Source organism: Urocitellus parryii, chromosome 5, assembly GCF_045843805.1.
Source record: "Urocitellus parryii isolate mUroPar1 chromosome 5, mUroPar1.hap1, whole genome shotgun sequence".
Lineage (NCBI taxonomy): Eukaryota > Metazoa > Chordata > Mammalia > Rodentia > Sciuridae > Urocitellus > Urocitellus parryii.
Window position 1 is genome coordinate 181,766,490 of NC_135535.1, and position 24,009 is coordinate 181,790,498.

The window sequence follows — 24,009 nt, forward strand, 5'->3', positions numbered from 1 at the left end:
TAAATTTAATCTCTTCTGTAAAAGTTCCAAGCGGGGAGATTACAAGGCACCACACTGAAATTAGTGGGTTCCATTTTGAAAGGTAAGGGAGTGTTTTGAAGCTGTTCTTCCTCATCCCATGGTCTACATTCTTCATTCCATCCCTCTGCATAAAAGCAGTAACACCAAATGTTATGCTCTAAAAAGATGCTTTTCCTTAAGCCCTAGGGAAATGATGAAAATAACAAAGAAATCATTAATGTTATCTCCAATGGAAGGTATTGCTGCAAAACCCCTCCCACCAACTGCCTGCCTAAAGATGGGCTGTGCATGCTCTTAAACCAAAAACCAAGCATCTGAGCCAGGGACTCATCTAGCCCACTCTAGGCAATAGGAGAGCCAAACTCAGCATAGCAGTGCTTGGAAAATCTAGGAACTCTACGAGCTATGAGCCAGATGAACATACCTAGGGAGGAATCAGGAACTTGTGGTTTCTGGGTCAGATGTGACTAAGGCTGGGTGGATAATATCTGGTGTCTCCAAACATTTTGCAGCCATGTGACTGTGCTTATCACACAGTGGAACCATTTCCATTGTTATAGCTTTATGATTCAATATTTCTGTTCAGAACGTGGAGCCACTGCCATGGTTGAGTGGGTCACAGGAGACTTGATCATGAGTGGGGTCATCTGGCACCCATAGGAGAGTGCTGAAGACAAAAACCACCAATAAACAGGACCTATTTTTAGAAGGTTGACTCTGGGGAACATTACCTGGTGTCATTCAGGCCAAGATCTGGTTTTACCTAGGACCCAGATTAAGTCAGCAAGGAATTCTCCTCTGCACAAAATCTAAAAGGGCACCAAAGAATTCATAATAAGATATATAACATCTCAATGCAGTATTTTTAAAACTTAAAATTAATGCAAAATATCCATGATGAACAAAATATTGAAGTTTAAAATAAAGACAGGCTATTGTTTGTTTTATATCTCTGCACTATTTTGTAATGGGAATAGTCATTTCCTATCAGCCCACAGGTCCCAGGCAGACTGCCATCGCAGTGGCTTTATGAGGACTGACAATAGCACATGAACAGATTGGGCAACATGGGACTTTAAATGAAGTCATGTTTTTTGATTGCAGTGTTTTTATCCACTTTTTTTTTCCATTTGGTTCAAAATATGGAAGGGTATTTGGATAAGCACATATTTTTCCTTTTGTCTCAGGCTCCAAAATGGTTCAACTCAGAACTGTTTTTAACCTCAAGGAAATTAAAATCCAAAACACAGGTTCTGTCTGTTCAAGTGACTTAAACTTTCTGCCTTTCAACTTCTCATCTTTAAAATGAGAATAATCATGCTTACAGACATAGCTCAGTGGTAAAGTATATGCTTGGCATGCACAAGGCCCTGGATTCAGTATCCAGCACTGCAAAAAATATATATAAATAAAATGGGAATAGTCCTATCTACTTCTCAGTGTTACTGTGAGGACACAGTAAGATATTAAATAAAGGCTGAGTGCTTCAACTAACAATGGATAGAAAATATTAGAAAAAAAATTGTTTCAGACAATTTAGGAAAAAAAAAGTATGGACTTTTTTCTTGTCATTATTCCCTAAAAAGTATAGTATAACATAATTTACAGAGCATTAGCTATTTTAAGTAGTCTAGAGATGATTTAAACTATACAGGAGGCTGGGTTTGGTGGTCCATGCCTGTAATCCCAGTGACTCAGGAAGTTAAGGCTGAAAGATACCAAGTTTGAGGTCAGCCTTAGCAACTAAGCAAGGACCTAAGCAACTTAGCAAGACTGTCTCAAAATATAAAATAATCTCTAATACCAAAAAATAAATAAATGAATGCATAAAAATAAAGGATGTATGCAGGTTCTATGCCAATACTATGTGTGTTATTCAGCTTTTTGTCACTGTGACTAAAACACATAACAAGAACAACATAGAGAAGAAAAAGTTCATTTTGGCTCATGGTTTCAGAAATTCAGTCTATGATTGGCCAATTCCATTGCTGTGGGCCCAAGGCGAGGCAGAATATCCTGGTAGAAGGGCATGGTGAAGAAAAGCTGCTCACCTCATGGTGGCCAGGAAGCAGAGATAGAGGCACCAGGGACAAATTATAAACTCCAAAGGCATGCCCCAGTCACCCACCTCCTCCATTCATGCCCCACTTGGTTACAGTTACTACCCAGTAATCCATTCTTATTATTAACCCATCAAATGGAATAATTCACTGATTAGGCTATAGCTCATAATCTAACGTTTCAGTTTTAGCTCCTTCATTAATACAGGAGCTTTGGGGGGGATAATACCTCATATCCCAGTCATAATGCTATACCATTTTATACAAGGGACTTGACCATCCACAGATTTTGATATCTGAGGGCGGGGCTTCCTAGAACCCATCCCCCTGTGGATGCTGGGAGACGGCTGTACCTTCTATACTAAGTAAGTACTGGATTCTTTCCCTTTCCCTATCCTCCAGGAGCTGTTCACATAGCTGGACAGGTGTGGTCCTCCAGTGACTGAGACTGATTCACATGGGTTTCTTCTTCCCTACCCACTCTCTCTTCACCCCCTCTCTTTTATTGGTACTGGGAATTGAACTCAGGGGCCCTTAACCACTGGGCCATACCCAGTTGTATTTTATTTAGACACAGGGTCTCAGTTGCCAAGTGCCTCATAAGTTGCTGAGGCTGGCTTTGAACTCCAGATTCTCCCACCTCAGCCTCCAGAGCCACTGGGATTATAGGTGTGCATCACCGTGCCCAAATTTGCATGGGTTTTTTTTGCCATATGTCCTGTTCTAGAGAGAGCAGGGAGAACTTTCACACTCAACTGACAAGCAAATGGTGAGTTGACTTTGATTTTCCTTGATAAATGATTCTAGACATTCTAAGCCTGCATATATATATATATATATATATATATATATATATATATATTTGTATTGGGACATAATACTTTTATTCTATTTATTTATTTTTATGTGGTGCTAAGGATCGAACTCAGTGCCTCGCACATGCTAGGTGAGTGCTCTACCACTGAGCCACAAACCCAGCCCCTCTAAGCTCTTTTTAAAAACACCCTTCTGTTTATGATATTACACAAGGCAACTTTGATGACAGTCCTTTTGTCTGAAAGTACAACCTGGACAAGCCAAAAAATAACAAAGCCCCACAAGCAAATGGTACATTATATATATGTCATTCAGTTGAGCATGGTTGCACACACCTATAATCCCAGCTACATGAGAAGCTTAGGAAGGAGAACCTCAAATTTGAGGCCAGCCTGGGGAACTTAGTGAGACCCAGTCTCAAAATAAAAAATAAAAGAGGTGGGCTGGGGTTATGGCTCAGTGGTAGAGCATTCACCTAGCAAATGCAAGGCCCTGAGTTCGATCCTCAGCACCACATAAAAATAAATAAACAAAGGTATTGTGTCCAACTATAACTAAAAAAATAAAATATTTAAAAAAGTAAATAAAAAAATAAAAGATCTGGGGCTGTAGCTCAGGAGTAGATCACTCCTGGGTTCAGTCCCCAGTACCCCAAACACCATTCATATAGATTAGAACAAAGGTGATATTGTATTAATATGCTTGGGCTGCTATAACAAAATGCCAAAGACCAAGCAGCCTGGATGAGAGAAATTTATTTTCTCACAGTTCTGGAGGCTGGAAAATCCAAGATCAAGATGACAGGGAAAGTGGGCCAGGTGGCACATGCATGTAATCCCAGCACCCCTAGAGGCTGAGGCAGGAGGATTGCAAGTTTAAGGCTGGTATCAGCAATTTAATGAGACACCCCCCCCCCCCAGCAATTTAGAAAGACTGTGTCTCAAAATAAAAAAAAAAAAAAATTAAAAGGGCTGGGGATGTAGCTCAGTGTCAGAACACTTGCCTAATATGAACATGGTCTGGGTTCAATCCCCAGGACTGCCAAAAAGAAAAGAAAAGAAAAGGGCAGCCAATTCCATTTCTGGTAAGGGCTCTTACCAGAAGGCTTATAGATGGCCTTCTTTTTTTTTTTTTTTTTTAAGAGAGAGAGAGAGAATTTTTTTTAATATTATTTTTTAGTTTTCAGCGGACACATCTTTGTTTGTATGTGGTGCTGAGGATCGAACGTGGGCCACACGCATGCCAGGAGAGCGCGCTACTGCTTGAGCCACATCCCCAGCCCCTAGACGGCCTTCTTCTCATGTGGAGGGGACAGTGGCAAGAGGGGGCTGAACTCACCCTCCTGATAACTGGATAACCAAGCCTCTCCAGTGACATGGACAGGATAGCATCTGTGAAGGCAGAGCCCTCATGGCCTAACCACCTCATTAGACTTCATCTCTTAACACTGTTGCCTTGGAGATGAAGTTCCCAGCATATGAAGTTTGGGGAGAACATTCAAACCATAACAATTTATGAAGTATCAAAACAACACCATGTTGTAGACCTTAAATATTAACATAAGTTTTATTAGTTAGGCTTCAATAAATCTGGGGAAAATAAGTGAATAATAAACAAATTGCCACCTAGAAGTTAGAGAACATATATATTGTTAGGATACCTTTGACTGTAAGACACAGAAGTCCCAGAATCCTCAGTCAAGAGCCTGGCAGGAAACAGTTCCTAATTCATTTCTCTCCCTCCCATTTCTTGTGGATGGTTTTTCTTGGTCAGATCCAGTTGAAAGCCAGAGAGGAGGGAAACCCCCTGATGTTGAAACCGAGCACCCTCCAGGGCAAGAACAGAGTGGAAAACGTGGAGAATGGATCAGGAGGTAAGTAGAAGGTGTTATACCAACTGAACTGGCTTAGTCAAGCAAGAGCTTGTTTTCTCACAAGAGGTCCAGAGGCAGGGGGATTCTCAGCACACTGGCAATATTTCTCCTAATGGCCCCACCCTGGTTGTAGTAATTTTATAAACACAATTCAACAGTGCTGTATGTCTTTCCATACATCAGGACTTTTACATTTTACCTATTTATTTATAGACAGGGTCTCACTGTGTTGCTCAGGCTGACCTTGAACTCATGATCCTCCAGCCTTAGTTTCCCAAGTTGCTGAGATTACAGATATGCTACCAAGCCTTGCTAACTTTTTCTTTTTAATAGAGTATTTTTTTTAGAGCACAATAAAATTAAGCAAAAAGTATAGTGAGTTCCCATAATATACCCATTGTTATGGTTTGAATGTGTGGTGTCCCCCCAAAGCTCATGTGTGAGACAATGCAAGAATGGTTAGATTATGAGAGCTGTAATCTAACCTACACAGTGGATTAATCCACTTGAGTGGATTTCCTGATTAGTAACTGTAGGCCAGCCAGGTATGGCTGGAGGAAGTAGCTAGTGGAGATGTGCCTTTGGAATTTATATTTTGTCTCTGGTGAGCAGAGTGCGCTCTCTCTCTCTCTCTCTCTCTCTCCTTCCTGGATGTCATGAACTGAGCAGCTTTCTTCCGCCATGCCCTTCTGCCATGATGGTCTGTCTCACTTTGGTCCCAGAGCTAGGGAGTTGGCTGATCATGGACTGAACCTCTGAAACTGAGCCAAAATAAGCTTTTCCTCCTCTGAGTTGTTCTTGTTGGGTATATTGATCATGGTGACAAAGGTGACTAAAACAGAAATTGAAACCAAGAAATGGGGTCATTGCTGTGACTAATTTGATCAAGTGGTTTGGACATATTTGGAACTGGTTTGTGGGAGGAGTTTGGAAAAATTTGGAAATGCAGGCTGGAGAAGTCTTAGAATGTTGTAAGCTGAGCTTAGTGGCTGATTCTGGTAGGAGATCAGAAGACCAGAATGCTGATAGGAGAGCAGAGAGAATATAATGGGCTCATGAGGTTTGAGAGGGGAAGGAGAACTCGACTGTAAATTGGACTAGAGGCCATTTGTTTTACATTCTGGCAAAGAAGTTGTCTTACTTTTTACTCATGTCCTGAGACTTTTGGAGGTTGAATTTAAAGGTGATGGACTAATTAATTTGATAAAATTTCAAGACAGCACAGCATTCAGGCAGTAGTGTGGATATTGCTGGTAGTTTTTAGTCAAATTTACTGTGATCATTAGAAGCAGAAAGCAGAACAGAAAGATTTGAAAAATTTGCAATCTGTCTAGAAAAGTGCATGTAAATCTGGGTCAAGGAAGCTGTGATTGTTGAAAAGATTACAGCTAATACAGAAATGTAAGTACTTTACACAGAAACATTAAGAAAACTGGCTTAAGGGTGCCGCGTCCGGCTAACGGAAACCGAGTCCGGCGAGAGACGTCGAGGTTAAAAAATAAAAAAAAAAAAAATCACAGGACACCAAGGTTCTTCATCCAGGAGGAGGCATGTGTGCCGTTTATTATCCAAGTTTGTTCCCTTATATACTTTCTATAACTGCAGTGGAAATTTAGCCAAAACAGAGGAGGAATAACACCTGCTACTCTTGGGTTACCGTGACCGTCCCTTATCAGAAAGCTCCGAGAAGGCCAAGATGTTCCCAAAAAGGCACATATGTCTGAGGCAGATAAACATGAAACCGCAAGCCTGCATCACAACCCTGTGAGCTGGCCACTTTGACATGCAGAACAAGAAACTCGGGGCTGAGCCCCAGGGGCCAGGGAAGGCCTGCCACCAGCAAGTCCCCCTCTTTAGTTTTTTGCATGTCAAAGGGAATCAAGTAGCCCCTGTCTTAGGTCGTCCACCGCCCCTGCACTGCTTACCCGTCTCTGGGGAGGCCCCATTCCCCTGGCTTAGGTTGCAGTGCAAGCGTGGAAGTTGCCCGTCACTGGGTACTACAAGATCAGCTCTTGTCCTAGTAAATGAACACTTTTCAGTTAGGATGTCATGGCCAGCAGGACACAACTGCGGATCCCAGTCATAATCTTTGCCAGTGGGATAGCTATGACCAGGGAGTTTTCTGAACGTAAGGGTCTGGGATGACGGCACCAAGTCAGCAGGGTAATTAGGGACCTGGGCAAAAGCAGGCACATAGGAGGGCTGGGTATTGGCTCCTGTCCATCTACATCTCATCTCCGGATGGGTCATAAGTACACCTCGTGGGCGGAGTCATCCATCTCCAGGCGTTGATAGTGAACCTGTATTGGCTTGGAGGTTAAAATGTTAATCTGGTCCTTAATGAATTGAGTTATCCTATTTGCAACAGTCTGGCATAAGGTCAAGCAGTAGGTATTGTCTGCGATTTCCACTGTATTAAGTATTGCTATAACATTGGTGGTGGGCCCTTGCATTATATAAACCAACTAATGTTAAGAGATATCAGGAATAGAGATGATTAAGATGAAAGACTAAGAGGTAAGAGGGTAGAAAACTCTTTGCCATTTCAAGAAGTGAATAGGGAAAATGCAGTGGTGTTATTTTGCATCATACCCAGGAGACATTCTGTGAAAGTGCCCATAGGTTGGACCTTGAAAGGCAGCCCGGGCTGGCAGGTCTCATCATCAGATATGGTGGCATTGATAGGAACCGCCACGGGCATGATTGCCCCTGTTGTGATGCAGAGCCAGCAGTCACTAGCAAGCGTGGGATCAGAGTTGTTAAGTAAGAAAAGGGTGGTTTTTAAGATATCCCACGTATTGGCATCCAGATCTGGGAGCTGAGACTTAGGCAGCACCAAGGGGTGGTATATGAGGTCAGGGACCTGTGGTTTCAAGAGCTTGATAACTTGAAGATGTTTAACAGAATCAGTAGGTTCCCCCCCCCCCCATCAGAGATCCCTGTAGGGGCTGCAGTGGGCCAACAGAAGGGCTTACTGACTTGACCCTGGCACCCAGCCAACCGGAGTTTAGATTCAACTCCCCCTTGGCCAAAAAGAAACGGAGTGAAGTGAGAAGTCACTCTCACCCCCTCCCCAGACCGGGTCTCGGTCAATCTGGCCTCAAAATACTGTCGTCCCTTGTGTACACAAATCGAGGCCGTCTCATAGCAAGAGACATGAACTGCTGAGGTATAAGTGCAAGTTGTGGAGCAGTTACTGAGGGTTTTTTCCGGACTAGGGGGGGTTAATCTTTGGTTTGTTCATGCATACCCACTTAGGGTGGGTGAAATCCCCCAATTTGTTGATGAACTTCAGCCCAGAGGTAGGCTACTTTGGTTACACAATCAGCCGTCTGAATCCAGCTACTGGGGGCCTGATTCCAAATCCCTTCCCTGCACTCGCAGGGGGTCCCAAAAAGATGTTGATAGATATTACCTGGTGGGGGACCCATTCCTGCATCCACAGGCCTGCATACCAGGACTGTTATAAGGAAGATCCAACCCGCAAAACTCATTCTGTCGCTCCTTTGGAGAAGCGAAAATGGTTGAACCTGAAGTCCCAGGGTCGTCGCTCCTTCCCGAGTCTGCGTCCACCGGTCTAGTGCAGCGTTCCGGGACCCAAATGGGTTTTTCCGTCCCTGGAGGAAAGACACATACAGCTCCTCTCACTCTAGCCAAGAGTGGAGCAGGGGGTTGCCACTTTCCTGTAGATAAATCCTTCCACCTTATCTGTGCCTTTTGCATGGTGGGAGAGGAGAAGTGACGCTGCGCCGCTGTAAGGCCTTCAGCGTCTGTGAGCAAAATATTTAAAGTGAACAGAGTTATATTTAATAGTGCATGTGGTCCCTGACAACTCTGGTATATTTCTCCCTCTTTTGTTTTTTGCAAATAGGTTTTAAGATGTTGATGGGCCTGTTCAACAATGGCCTGTCCTTGGGGGTTATATGGGATTCCTGTTCTGTGTATAATATCCCACTGTGAGCAAAATTTTTAGAAGGTTTGACTAGTATAAGCTGGGCCATTATCTGTTTTTATGCATGGGGGGGGTTCCCATGAAGGAAAAGGTTTTTACATAGTGCTGTATCACATCTTTAGCCTTTTCTCCTGAATGTAAAGTAGCAGAGATAAACCCAGAAAATGTGTCTATACTGACATGTACAAAGGACAACTTTCCGAAATTAGGAATATGAGTTACATCAGTTTGCCAGATGTCATTTGGCTGAAGGCCCCTTGGGTTGACTCCCAGAGAAGGGGAATGAATAAAAGGTGCACAAGTAGGACATAGGGAGACAATTTTTAAAGCTTGATCCCGGGAACATCCTGAGCGGAAGCGTAAGGATTGTGCATTTAGGTGAAATTTATTATGAAGCTGGAGGGCCTTATCATACTCAGTTATTGTATATACATGGTTAGTGGCATGTGTGGCAGCGTCTGTCACGGCGTTGCCCGCCGCCAGAGGGCCTGGAAGCCCGGAATGACTTCTAATGTGACCTATGAAGAGGGGATCTGCCCTAGCCCATATAAGAAGCTGTACTGTCTGTAGTTGGTCCATGATAGTGGATTGTTTTCCAATTTAAGGTGCTGTCTCAATCGCGGAGGCGAGCCTGGCGATATAGAGACTGTCTGTGAAAACATTAAGGGGCACCGAGCTATAGGTCTGTAAGGCCAATGTTAAGGCTGCAACTTCCACCTTTTGGGCTGAGCAATCGGCCACTCTCTTGCGGATGACCTGGGTCCCATCTGAAACGACAGCAAACCCATTTTTGGCCCCGTCAGTGAAGACGGTTTGTGCCCCCAGGAGAGGATCCTTTTTTAGGATCTTTGGGAAAATTATTGGACATGTCTTTAGACTTTCAAGGAGCCTGCTTTTAGGGTAGTGATTGTCAACCTGTCCCATGAAACTACAGAAGAAGAGACACCAGAGATCATGTTCCTGTCTTAATTTAGAAAGAATGTCTTGATTATATGGTAATATGAGAACATCAAAGGTTTTCCCAAACAAGGCATCTCCTAGATATTTTGCTTTCCAAACTAATTGTATTACCAGATCATGGAAAGGTATCAAGACCCGAGAGGGGGATGCAGGTAAGTGAACCCAATAAATAGGACCAGTCTGCCAAAAAACTCCAGTTGGGGTGAGTTTTGACGGCAGAACAATGAATAACAAGGACTGGGAGTAGTCCACCTGCATTACCTGCATCTCTTGTAAGGCTGTCTCTATCAATCTAAGTGCCTTTAAGGCTTCTGGAGTAGGTTTTTGCGGGGAGGTGGGTAAGGGGTCTCCTCTCAAAAGGTCATACAGGGGTTTACGTTAGTAGTTCAATATACTTAATGTTTAATCAACAATGTGAATTTATTTACCAAAATTAATCTTTATCTTAAACAGTAAGAATTATTAGGCAATAAGGATCTTTCTTTAAAGAAATAAACTTACATTTTAATAGGTGTTTATCATGTCAAAATATGGACAAAATTTTAGCTCACATTAGTATAGTTAAATTAGGAAAATAACCTGAAATACCCTTAAATTAATTATAGTCAGTTTAGTATATATAAATCTCTTTTTTAATTACTCTAACTTTTTACATCATCTGTTTAGATAACAATATAAAAATCTTTTTTACTTAGGAAAATGAATATAAAGACCTTGTTTTACCCAAAGATGATTTCTTTCTTCTTTTTAGGATCCATGTGTGCTTTTTCTTTGTTGAAGCATCTTTTTCTTTTTAATATTTTGGAACAATTTCTGAAAACCTTAGAATCTATAAACAAATTATTATACTTTGATAAGAAACATCAATGAAAATATAGTTAAAACCCTTAGATATTTTGTAGAAATAATTATAATAATTTATTATCTTATGAGTTTAAACAGTAACTTTGAGAATTAGAAACTACTTGATTGTATTTTCACTTAAAAGCAAATTTATAGTAAACACGTTTATCTCAAATATCTGTAACTGAAAAGGCAGAGTATCTGATAAATGTAAATATAAAACATAAATTATGGGCTTCCTGTTGAAGAAAAACAATTAGGCAAATATATATTAACTAATCAATAGGCATGTACTAATTAATTTATAGATTAACAAATATAGGTTATCTAAATATCTAAAAATATATATATTAAGAATAAGAACATAACTTATAATTGTATTAACTTTATGTAACCACGTGGTCTTAAAATATTTGGATCCATTTTAATTTATTTTTAACTAGGAGTGCACTCTTCTATGTGACGTCACTTGATGTAACTGAAATAAGATCCTTGAGTATACATTTTTATTTTTATAGTTAGCAATGAGAATAAGGATTTTTTGGTCATCACAGGAACTTTGCCGGCTTGTTCCTGTGGCGAGCAAATGCATCCTCATAACCTCCAAAATTAAAAGTAAAATATAAAGAAGCATATTTGATATCTCTCATCAATAGAACATTATTTAGTAACACAACTATAAAGAAAAAGTCAGGTTATTTAACTTAGAACTAGTTTAAATTTAGGACTGTAACATAGAAACCTGTGGAATTAAATTTTGTCTGAAAAAGATATCTTTTGTTAGCATTTACAGGTAGGCATTTTTTAAAAATACAGGCTCTGAGCAGCTCTGGTAGAAATCTGAAACACAGCAGTACAGTTAGTGGCTAGAAGGCGGGACTAGAAGTCCTGTCTGAGTGACTGTGGAAGAACCAATCAGAAGCCCGCAAAAGTGTGGGAGGTGGGACCAGGAAGCTGCTCTTCTGGCCAGGCACCCCATGGTTACCATGGTGATGCAAACAACATGGAGTCTGCTGCCCGTTTTCGGGGCAAAAGTTTCCCAAGTTTTCCTAGTCGATTGCATTTTGTTTGATTTTGTCTGCATTTTTCCCCGCCTGGCCAAGATCTTACTGCAGTAGCAGCTTGTTCTGTCTCTGCGACCTGCGGTTGCAGCTGTACATCCTGCACTTCCTGGCGTTCCCCTGGGGAGTCTACAGATAGAAAGGGGTTGGTCCGTGGGAGGTGACGAAGCCGCCCACTCCCTGGGGCACCATTCCATTCCTGGATTGCCCCGTACACCTTGGCTTCCCGTTTTGAGGGCAGCGGCCAGAACCTGTCCAGTAATATGAGCTCCATCAATATCCTTACAAGCTCGAATCATGTCATCAACACTCTTTGCTCTGGTAGATTTAATGGCATTTTGGCAATAGGAATTTGCATTTTCAAGAGCCAATTGCTTAATGATTGGCATGGCTTGTTCCAAGTTAGGGAATATTTTTCCTGCTATCTGCATCAATCGGGCAATGAAGTCAGAATAAGGCTCAGAGGGTCCTTGAGCAATTTTTGAAATTTTTGTTTCAGCATTTGAAACAGGTAGAGCCTTCCAAGCCTGAACGGCTGCTGTAGCTATCTGGGCATAGACCCCAGGATCATAATTAATTTGCTGATTTATGATAGCATATTGTCCCGAGCCTGTTAACATTTCAAGGTTACGCCGTGGGAAACCGGTGTCCTGATTAACTCGGGCTAGCTCGCGACACCTCTCTTGATTTTCACTTTTCCATAACAAAAAATCCCCTCCGGACAACACAGACCTGCAAAGCTGTTGCCAGTCACTAGGTGTCAGCTGATTGGCAGAGAAAGACTTGAAGAGAGTCAATGTAAAAGGGGCATGGGGTTCGTAATTAGTAACTGCCTCCTTTAGTTGTTTAATATCCTTAAAGGCTAAAGGAACATGCACTCTGGCCAGCTGTCCATTGGCATCCAGGTTTTCAATTACTGGAAAAGTTTGGGCCGTCTTAGGCTGCCACTGAACACCCCCCACCTTCTGAGGTTGTCCTCATGCCAATCGGGGTTATAAGGAGGGAGCTCAGCATCGATCGGGGCCATAGGTGCTTTAAATCTTGACTTTTTCAATCGACCCTCCAGTTCCTCTATCTCCCTTTCCAGTTCTTCCTCCTGCCAGCTGTTACCATGGAGCCCAGTTAGTAACTCCCTTATCTTAGAAATGTAGTCAGCACTGTGAAGCCCAGCTCAAGGCCAGAGGCCTTGTTTACATATTTTTGTGGAAAACTAGTAAGGGAGTGTCCAGCGCCTGGAGTGCTGATTTTTTCAGACAGTAGCCAAATAAAACAGAGCAACATGAAAATAGGAAGTTTATCTACATTGAACTTTTGTAGAGATTCTTTTGCTGAAAGTCCTAAAATAAGCCATGGTGAATATTCTGGAGAAGGTCAGTTAAGACTTTTCTGTGGGCCTGGTAGGGAGGGGGAAGATGAGAAGGCAGGGTTGAGAGCAGCTAGGGTGGATCTAAGAATGAAGAAAGAGATGTGAAAGAATAATGGGAAAGGGGTAAGAACTCTGCCATTTGCTCTTCCTGGACCTGATTAAGGGCCTGTTCACATTCAGCAAGCTGCTCCTTAATCTTTACTTTATCAGTTAAAAGAGCATCCTTTACCAATCTCCATAGGGAGAAAGTAGCAATTGGGACTCTATCCGGACCCTGGTCCCTCAACAACTTTTGGATATCCTGCTTTACCAAATCCCAATCACTGTTATTAAGAAAGCCTCCTGTCAGAAACCAAGGACAAGCCTGGGCTATAGCTTCAACGAATTCGGTTGCTGTCTTGGTTTTTATTCCTGTTCCTTGTTTGCTTAACAGTTCTTTAACTTCGTTGGCCAGACGAAGTTTCACTGTTGAGTTACCCATGGTACGTACCCTGTCTCTTTAAATTATCTTTATACCAATCCTCCCCCTTCTCCCTTAGAAGGTGAGCCTCGTCCGCTTACCTCTGCTTTCCGAATCTCGGTGTGGACCTCCAGATGCCGCGTCCGGCTAACGGAAACCGAGTCCGGCGAGAGACGTCGAGGTTAAAAAATAAAAAAAAAAAAAAATCACAGGACACCAAGGTTCTTCATCCAGGAGGAGGCATGTGTGCCGTTTATTATCCAAGTTTGTTCCCTTATATACTTTCTATAACTGCAGTGGAAATTTAGCCAAAACAGAGGAGGAATAACACCTGCTACTCTTGGGTTACCGTGACCGTCCCTTATCAGAAAGCTCCGAGAAGGCCAAGATGTTCCCAAAAAGGCACATATGTCTGAGGCAGATAAACATGAAACCGCAAGCCTGCATCACAACCCTGTGAGCTGGCCACTTTGACATGCAGAACAAGAAACTCGGGGCTGAGCCCCAGGGGCCAGGGAAGGCCTGCCACCAGCATAAGGGTATCTCAGAAATTGGCAAAAATAAAAATTCCTTTGAGAAGAGACCATGGGGGCACCTGCTTGCCCAGGTGGTCCGGGAAGTTTGTTTCAGCCACCCAAGCACTCAGAGGCCACTGCAGCCATGGTCCCAGGAAACCTGGCTACTGATTGCAATGGTAGCAGAGCTTGGTGTCATCCACGTGGTGCTAGTTCTGCAGGAATGCAGGATGCTGGAGTTAGGGAGTCATGGAGGCTTCAAGATTTCAAAGGAAGGTCTGGGAGACCAGGCAAAGTGTGGCAGGATCAGAATCCCTGCATGCATCCCCTGAGAGGGAGATAGATGGAGATGTGAGAGGAAAGCCAAAGCTGCATGGAGAACCCTTAGATTAAGAGAGGTCATGTTGGCTGCAACTAGGAAGGTCATAGGGGCAGAGCTAAATGAGCCCTTTGAGAGAACATTATGATACCATGTTCAGAACTTTTTGCCCTGCTGGATTTTAGTTTTGCTTTGGTCTAATCCCTTCTAGCCATGCTCCTGTTGCTCCATTTTGGAATAGAAATGTTTACTTTGTGCCATCATATATAGCATATATGTAAGTAGTTTTTGTTTGTTTGTTTGTTTTGGTTTTGGTACCAGGAATTGAACCCAGGGGCACTCAACCACTGAGCCACATCCCCAACACTTTTTGGTATTTTATTTAGAGACAGGTCTCACTGAGTTGCTTAGCACCTCTATTTTGCTGAGGTCAGCACATGATCCTCCTGTGTCAGCCTCCCAAGCTGCTGGGATTACAGGCACATACCACCGTGCCTGGCACTGTAACTTGTTTTTTCTTTCTTTTCTTTTCTTTTTTTTTTTTTGGTACCAGGGATTGAACCCAGGGGCACTCAGCCACCGAGCCACCTCCCCAGCCTTGTTTTGTATTTTATTTAGAGACAGGGTCTTGCCATTGCTGAGGCTGGCTTTGAACTCGTGATCCTCCTGCCTCAGCCTTCAGAGCCACTGGGATTACAGGTGTGTGCTACTATGCCTGGCTTGCTTTTGATCTTTATAGAGCTCATAGTTAAAAGTTTGCCTTGGGTCTCAGATGAGATTTTGGACTTGGACTTTTGGGAATGCTGGAACTGTTAAGTTTATGGGGACCTTGAAAATGGACTAAATGTATTTTGTACTGAGGTGGGCATGAGATTTTGGGGACCAGGGACAGAATGTTATGATTTGGGTATGTAGTGTTCCCCCAAAACTTTATACATGAGACTGTAAAAATGTTCAGTGATGAAATAATCAGATTATGAGAGCTGTAACCTAATCAGTGGATTAATCTGCTTGAATGGATTTACTGAATGGCAACTATAGGCCAGCCAGGTCTAGCTAGAGGAAGTAGGTACTAGCGCCATGCCTTTGGGATTTGTATTTTGTCTTTGGTGAGCAGAGCTTTCTTTTTCTCTCTGTCTCTGTCTCTCTTTGATTCCTGGGATGCTATTAACTGAGCAGCTTTCCTCACCATGCCCTTTTGCCATGATGTTCTGCCTCATCTCTGGCCCAGAGCTTTGAGGTTTGGCTTTGTGCTGAACCTCTGAAACTGTAAGGGGGGATAAAAAGGAGCTAGGATCTCAGTATCCCATCAAAGGCATGCCCCCAGTGATCTAAATTTCTTTCATTAGGCCCTACCTCCTAAAGGTTCCACCACCTCCTTAGTAGCATCATAGGCTGGGGACCAAGCCATTAGCATATGGGCCTTTTGGAAGGCATTTCAAATCCAAACTATAGCATGTACATTTGTTGTCATCAATGAATCTACATTGGCACATCATTATTAACCAAATTCCTTAGTTTATAGAGTTTGCTCTTGGTGTTGTACAATCTATGAGTTTTGACAAATGTCTAGTGATATGTATCTACCATTATAGTTTTTAAATTTTAAATATTTTTAAAAAATTTTTTTAGTCGTAGATGGACACATACCTTTATTTATTTACTTATTTTTATGTGGTACTGAGGATAGAACCCAGTGCCTCACACATGCTAGGCAAGCACTCCAGGACTGAGCCACAACCCCAGCCCTCTACCATTATAGTTTTATACAGAATTATTTCACTGCTCTAAAATCCTCTGATGTGCTTATTCATCTCCTTCCCTCCTAACCCCTGGCATCCCATGAATTATTTTACTTTCGCTATAGTTTTGCCTTATGATGGTTTGCATCTGAAACGTCTCCCCAAAGCTCACCTGTTGGAGGATGTGGATCCCAGTGCAGAGAGATGTGGATCTCAGAGGGGTCCTTTGGGAGGTTGTTGGATTATGAGGGTTCTGACTTCATCAACGCATCAATCTGTTGGTAGATTCATAACTTTGTGGATTATTGGGGGGGGGTGGTAGAAACTTTAGGAGGTAGAGCATGTTTTGAGGAAGTTGGTCACTGGGGCTGTCATGAGAGGAGCAGCTTTGCTCTACCACGCGCTGCACACCGTGATAATCTGCCTCACCACAGGCCCAGAGATAATGGATCCAAGTTATCATAGACTGAAACCGTGAGCCAAAATAAGTATTTTCTCCTCTGAGTTGACTTTACTAGATATTTTGTCACACAATGGAAAGCTGGCTAATAGCATATGCTTTTTCCAGAGTGTCATTTGGAATCATACAAAACAGCCTTTTCAGTTGGCTATGTTTTCACTAAGTACTATGCATTTAGAATTCTTCCATGTCTTGTTGTGATTTGATAGCTAATTTCCTTTTAGCACTGAACAATATTGTATGAGTATACAAATTTATTTACCCATTTATCCAGCCAAGGTCAATCAAGGACAGGTTTTAGTATGAAAAAAGCAAAAAGTTGCTCTAAACATCATTTGTCAGGAGTTTTTGTGGCCATAAGTTTTCAACTCATTTGGGTAACTATATGATGGAGCACAGTTATTGAATCATTGAATAGTAACAGTATGTTTATTTTATAAGAAAAATGCAAAACTGTCTTCTGAAGTGACTGTACAACTTTGCTTCCCTACCAGCAATGAATTAGAGTTCCTGTTGCTCTGTATCCTTGCAATTTGGTGTTGTGAATGTTTTGGATTTTTCCCATCCTAATGAGTGAACAGTGGTATCACATCATTGCTTTAATTTGTAATTCTCTGTTGACATGAAATATTGAGCATCTTTTTATATGCTTTATATGCTATATGTGTATCTTTGGTTTATTAATTGGGTTTCTTATTTACTTATCGTTGAGTTTCTTTTTCTTTTTTTCTGTACCGGGGATTGGACCCAAGGCACTTAACCACTGAGCAACATCCCCATCCCTTTTTATTTTTTTATTTTGAGGGCCTTGTTAGTTGCTGAGGCTAGCTTTAAACTTGTGATCCTCCTGCTTCAGCTTCTGGAGCTGCTGGGATTACAGGCACTACCATGCCTGGTAAGAGTTCTTTATATATTTTGGATAACAGTGTTTTATTTTTTGCAAATCTTATCTCCTAGTCTGTGATTTGTATTATCATTCTATTAAAAGTGTCCATGAGTCAGTTTTAAGCAATAAGGACATTCTTTCCCCAAGGCTGCCCATTAAATTTATCTTCACATTTCATTGGCTGTAATGAGATCAGGGGAGTCAAAGTGCCATGATTATCTGAACCAATCATGATTCTTCTTTTCTGAGCACATTGTATCTTATACCTGAACAAACTTGGTTCTAATTGAAGGAGGGTGTGGCCTGTAGGTAAGCAATCCCTACTTGCCATAAACACTAAGTATCTTTGGATCTGCTGGATCATAAGCCTTTAGTTGAACAATGGCTTATACTGCAGTCTGAACTTATTGCAGAGCCTTGTCTTAATTTGGAACTGATTAAAAACTGACAGTCTTGGCAGAGCATGAGATGTAGGTCTCTTTCACTATTGAAGGCCTATCTGAATATGGTTCAAGTTAATTGAATGCTCCAGAACTTCACTAAAGCATCCAGTCCCTCAACGTTTTTTGGTGGTGCTGGAGATTGAACCCAGGGCCTTGTGCATGTGAGGCAAGCACTCTGTCAACTGAGTTGTATCCCCAGCCCACAGTCTCTCAATTTCTGTAGGGCTTCTCTCCTACTCTCCAGATCATGTAAGTTTTACTAAGGCATCTAAAGTACTTGCTATTTCCTGATTATCAGACCAACTTAGCCTAATACTGTCAACGTAATAGACCAGTATGATGTTTTATGGAATGTCAAGATGGTAAAGATCTATATATGAAAGAAGGCAGAGGAATTGATGGCATTAACAGTCAGCCTCTTTCTCTATCCTCCCAAGATCTTGTTCAATGAGCCTGTGAAAAAAGTGACTTATCATGGCAGACATGGAGGCTACACATGGATCTAACTATTTGGAATTTTCCTCATTAAAACTGTCCACTACTCTTGCTCACGTCCCATGCAGGTGATGGAATTTGGGTTTCCTCTCTGTGGAGTGAGCTGGCTACGAAATAAAGCTAAGAAAAGAAGGTGGTGAAAAAAAACACACTAAAACAGAAAGTAATTTCAGAAAGTGGGGGTGGGACGGCTCTTTGACCTTAGGGGTCTCACTGAGTTGTTTAGCCCCTTGCCATTGCTGATCGTCCTGCCTCAGCCTTCCAAGCCACTGGGATTACTGGCGTGTGCCACTGTGTGTCCGGTCCAATACTTATGTTCTTAAATGAGTAAAAATAAATATTATGTAGAGAACCTGCTTGCAAATGTTAAGTAACTTCTCATTGCTTTCTCTTTTTTTCTTCTTTTTCTTTTTCTTTTTTTTTTTCATTCACAATCCTTCCACACTGAGAAGAGAGAGTGAGAGCCCAAGTTGTGTTTATTTATATGGGGGAAACATCAAAGGTTTTCTACAGAATGTTCTTTTGCCAAATAAGGTAGGAGGTGGGCTGTCCAGGCCCAGTGGGTTACTCCCAATTCTGGAGTTACAAGAGCAATTTCCCTAGCCTAGCGAAGACTGAGGTCATGGGCATTGCATAATCCATTAAGTGGGAGGAGCCACAAAATAACTTGGAATGCCAAGCCTTGGCTCAAGGTTGAGTGAAGATGCTAAATAGCTCAGGGTTGGCTTCCCACACACTACTGAGTGGCAGATTGAGTACACCTAATCTGCCAAAAGCAGAGATCCACACAAGGTTCTATTTGGCGTTATTCACCAAGGAGACCAGTAAGCCATCTGTGGTAAATTTATTTCATTGCACCTCTTTTCCATGAGGCACAGATCTATCCTTCTTGTGGTAGGCACATGTTCTGAAATTGGACTTGCTTTCCTTACTGGTGATACTTCTGCTAGGACCACCATCCATGGGCTCACACAGTGTTTAGCCAGCTTCACAGGGTTGCTAATAGCATTACTTCTAGTCAAAGAACTCATTTCACAGCAATGGGTTCACAGTCATGCAATTAATATCCATCACCTAAAAGTAGCCAAACTAACTAAAAGGTGGAATGGCTTACTGAAGACTCAGTTGCAGTGCTGTTTGAGAGACAAGACCTTGAAAGGATGAGGTCTTTTCTTCTTTTTTTTTTTTTTTAAAGAGAGAGTGAGAGACTTTTAATATTTATTTTTTAGTTATCAGCAAACACAACATCTTTGTTTGTATGTGGTGCTGAGGATCGAACCCGGGCCGCACGCATGCCAGGCGAGCGTGCTACTGCTTGAGCCACATCCCCAGCCCTGGATGAGGTCTTTTCTTACAGACACAGTATATGCTGGACACAGCGGCACAGACCTGTCATCCCAGTGATTCCGGAGGCTGAAACAGGTGAATTGCAAGTTCAAGGCCAGCCTGTGCAACTTAATAAGATCATCTCAAAATAAATAAATGTGTGTGTGTGTGTGTGTGTGTGTGTGTGTGTGTGTGTAGTTCAGTGGTAGAACACCCTTGAACTCAATCCCCAGTATTGCCAAAAAAAAAAAAAAAAGGAGTATATGCTTTGTGTCATTATTTGGTACTATTCCCCCAGTGGATCTGAAAATCAAGGGTAGAAGTGGAAGTGACTCTACTTCTTTTGTTTGTTTGTTTGTTTTTATTTGCTTGCTACTGGGGATTGAACCCAGGGCCTGACCTACACTAGATAAGCATTGAGCTATACCCCTAGCCCCCCCTTTTTTTTCTATCTTGAGCAGATTTTTAATTTTATCTTTTTCTACCACTTACCCTGACCCCTATATCAATATACTTATAATTCCATGCTTTGCTTTTCAGTTACATATTGAAATGTAAAAGTAAATCAAACTAATGGGACAGTCTACTGCTTTGTTTCCAAAAAACACTCTTCCTAAAAGTTACTGGCCTAGCATACAATAGTACTACCTCTGTTCGTTTAGTAAGAACCCTGGCAGCATGCTACTATACTTGTAAGATATTCAAGTGTTTTTCTTGCCTTTCATTTCAGAATACTTTTCTAATGTGAAGTTCTGAATTTTTATTTTATGGCATGTGTGTGTCATTAGTGAAACTGGGAAAGCAAAATACAAAGCCTAAGATGAGAGTTCAAGTTGGGTCCAGAAACATCGGGAGTCCCATTGACATTGCCAGTAAAATCATCAAATGTTCTAGTTCTGTGGCCATCTGTTTAGTAAAGCTTTTTAGATGAACCTTCTATAAATTTTATCTGTTCAAAGGGAACTGATAGTCTCTAAGCCTATAGTGCAAATTAAAAGTTCAGGAATGCAGCAACTGACATTTCTAAAATACAAAACAGATAAAATTCATAGAAGGTTCATGCAAAAAGCTTTACTGAGCAGATGGCCACCCCCAGCCCTTTTAAAATTTTTATTTTGACAGGCACAGTGATATATGCTTGTAATCCTAGAGGCTTGGGAGGCTGAGGGAAGAGGATTACAAGTTCAAAGCCAGCCTCAACAACTTAGCGAAGCACTGAATAACTTAGCAAGAACTTGTCTCAAAAGAAAAATTTTTTAAAAAGTGCTGGGGATGTGTCTCAGCAGTTAAGCACCGCTGGGTTAAATTCCTGGTACTAAAATAAATTAATAATAATAATAATAAATAAATAAATAAATAAATAAATAAAATTTTATTTTTAGACAGGGTCTTGCTAAGGTGCCCAAACTGACCTCAATCTTATACTCATCCTGCTTCCACCTCCAGAGTGGCTGGCATTATAGGTATATACCACCATAACCACTTCTGCTTTCTATTATACCCAATAACATACTAGCAAAACTTTTTATAACTGCCCAAATAATCTTGAGTCCTGAAGGTTTTGTTAGGTAGGAGTTTAGGATGTCAAGATGGTGGAAGGTACAGAAAAAGGTACCAGACAGAAGTTGAGTCATCCTGTCCCTGTTTACTGGTAAGTCCCATTACCATAACAACTCCCACCACTGAGGGCTTATAGCTTAAGACAACTCCTGCCACAGGTTTGGTATTTTAAGGAGGTACCATAAAGTGGCCAATGGAATAAATGATGCAGGGTCTTCAATCAGGTCTGTACAAGGAGGGGAACACCTCACACATAGCTCAACATATAAGAATCCCCCAACATTCTCTCCCTTCCCATCCCCCACTCCCTCCCTCTCTCCCTTTCTGTCCCTGCCTTCTCTCCTCTGCTTTATAGAGTATTTTCTCCTCCAATAAATCTATGCTTTGTCTGTCATTTCTGTGTGCCACTTTTGCAGTGCCACAGGGTTGCTGTCTACGAAGGTGCAAACTTCTTGCTTGAACCCTTTTCTCATATTCCACTCTGTTTTTACACAGTAAATCATGTAGGCCTCTGCTTGAGTGGGGTCTTGCAATATTTGGTTTCATTTAGAAGTTCCTGTATTCCTAATACAATCTGCTTGATCGTGATGGCTGGCCTCCAGTCCTTGTCCTCTTCCAGGATGGACAGACACTCCGTACCAGAAGGACACACATTCAGGTGAAATCGTGGTGGCTCAAATTTACATTTCGGTGGTGAGGATGGATGATCATCTTTGAAGAGCACCCACAGCTTGAACAAGCCTCCTTCCTATGAGTCCCCTTCTTTCCTGGGATGGCACATTCCCAATTCATCAGGTTCATCGTGCTGTCTAGGTTCTTACTTGGGACAACCACAAGCAAAAGGGATGGTCCCTCCTTCAAGCTTTTCTCTCCTGGGCGAGTCTGCTGAGGGTGATCCCCGACATGTTCAAAGTCCCTGGGCAACCACATCCTGGTGCGTCCCATCAGTGGCTTCTTGGTGTGACCTGGACCGTGGTGGCCTCAGGGTAGTGAGACTTCTTCCATGATGGTTCAGAGCTAACATGTTTTTGTTTTTTTATTTTGAGACAGGGTCTTGCTAAATTGCAAACAAGGCAACTGCCTTTTTTGACATAGGTTGGAAGTCCTCAGTGTTGCTCCTGCTGTCCTACTGGTTAAAACTGAGTCATAAGCCCGGCCAAGATTCACTGGAAGGGTACAAAGACCTAACATCTTGATGTGAGGAGAGCCAAAGAATTTTAAAACCACTACTGTGTAGAGCTAGGATTCAGGCCTACTTGCTTACCCACAGAATCGTCGTAAGATATAGTAATGTGTAAGTTAGCTCAAGTACAAAAGTAGCCAGAGAGGATAGGTAAAGCTACCCTGTGCTCACAGAAATGAAGTCCAGCTCAGTGACCTACAGTAAATCATGGGTAACTGTCTGTCGTCCAACTCTTTGTCTGTGAAAGTTAGTGTATTTGTGTTTGTGCATGTGTGTATGTGTGTGTGTAGTACTGAGGATCAAACCCAGGGGTGCTGTACCACTGAGTTACATTCCTAGCCCTTTGTGTGTGTGTGTGTGTTTGTGTGTGTGTATATATATATATATTTTCCTGTTCTGGGTATTGAACACAGGGGCAGTCAACCACTGAGCCACATCCCCAGTCCTATTTTGCATTTTATTTAGAGACAGGGTCTCACTGAATTGCTTAGCGCCTCACCATTACTGAGACTGGCTTTCAACTCACGATCCTCCTATCTTAGCCTCCCGATCCGCTGAGATTACAGGCATGTGCCACTCTGTATTTTTTTGAGACTAAGTCACAGAAGCTGACATCAAACTTGCAATCCTGCCTCAGAGTCCCTGGGATTACAGGCAGGCATCACCACATCTGGTATCAGTTTGACCAAGCCACAGGTGCCCAGGTATTTGACCTAACATTATCCTTGGTGCTGTGATTTGAATATGATAATTCTCCTTCGAAGCTGATGTTGGAATCACCACTGGGCACCATGATGTGGTGTTGAGAGATGTCCTCTGCTTGGTGATCTGGTCGCTAAGTGGGTTTTCTGCCTGTCCCACGGAGTGAGCTCTCATCTAAAATACGAGATTAGTTCCTGGGAGAGCTGGTTGTTATAAAGCAAGGGTGTCCCCATGTTGAGCCTCTTTCACATGCATCTGCTCCACTTCTGTTTTTCTTCCATGAATTGAAGCAGGAAAAGGCCTTCACCAGATGTAGTCACTCAATCTTGGACGTCCCAGTCTCCAGAACTGTGAACCAAAATAAATCTCCTTCCTTTATAAATTACCCATTCTCAAGAGTTCTGTTATAGCAACAACAACAAAAAAAATGGACTAAGATGGCAGATGTTGTTGGATGAGATGAACATATGAATTGGTAGCCTGAGTCAAGCTGATGGCCCTCCCCAGTGTGGGTGGGTCTCAGGCAATCTGCTGAAGTCCTGGTAGATCAAAAGGGATGCTCTGCCTATGAGCAGGGGTGACTTCTCCTGCCTGACTGCCTTCAGGCTGGGATGAGGGGTTTTTCCCATCTTCAGACTCAAAGGAACTTTGGTGGTTCCTGGGTCTAGAGACAGCCAACCTTTGGACAGTAACTATATACTATTGGCTCTCTTGGGGCTCCAGCTTGCCCACTGCAGATCTTGGGGCTTATTAGTCTCCATAATTGTGTGAGCTGATTTCTTATGATCTCTGTCTTTTCCTCCTTCTCCCCTTCCCTCTCCCTCCATCCTGTGGCTCGGTTTCTCTAGAGAACACTGATGAATACATCGTTCTTTTCACACTAGCTTCCTCTGTTCAGAACTTCTACTCCCCACAGATTTGCCTTATGCACTGGCTTTGGCTGCTTTAGCAAAACTAGTTCCTCTG

General features: G+C 42.2%; 1 pseudogene; it reads right to left on the bottom strand.

Moving 5' to 3' along the window:
- Positions 1-9,322: 9,322 nt before the first annotated feature.
- LOC113187111 (SUMO-conjugating enzyme UBC9-B pseudogene) lies at positions 9,323-22,063 on the bottom strand (annotated as a pseudogene).
- Positions 22,064-24,009: the final 1,946 nt, after the last annotated feature.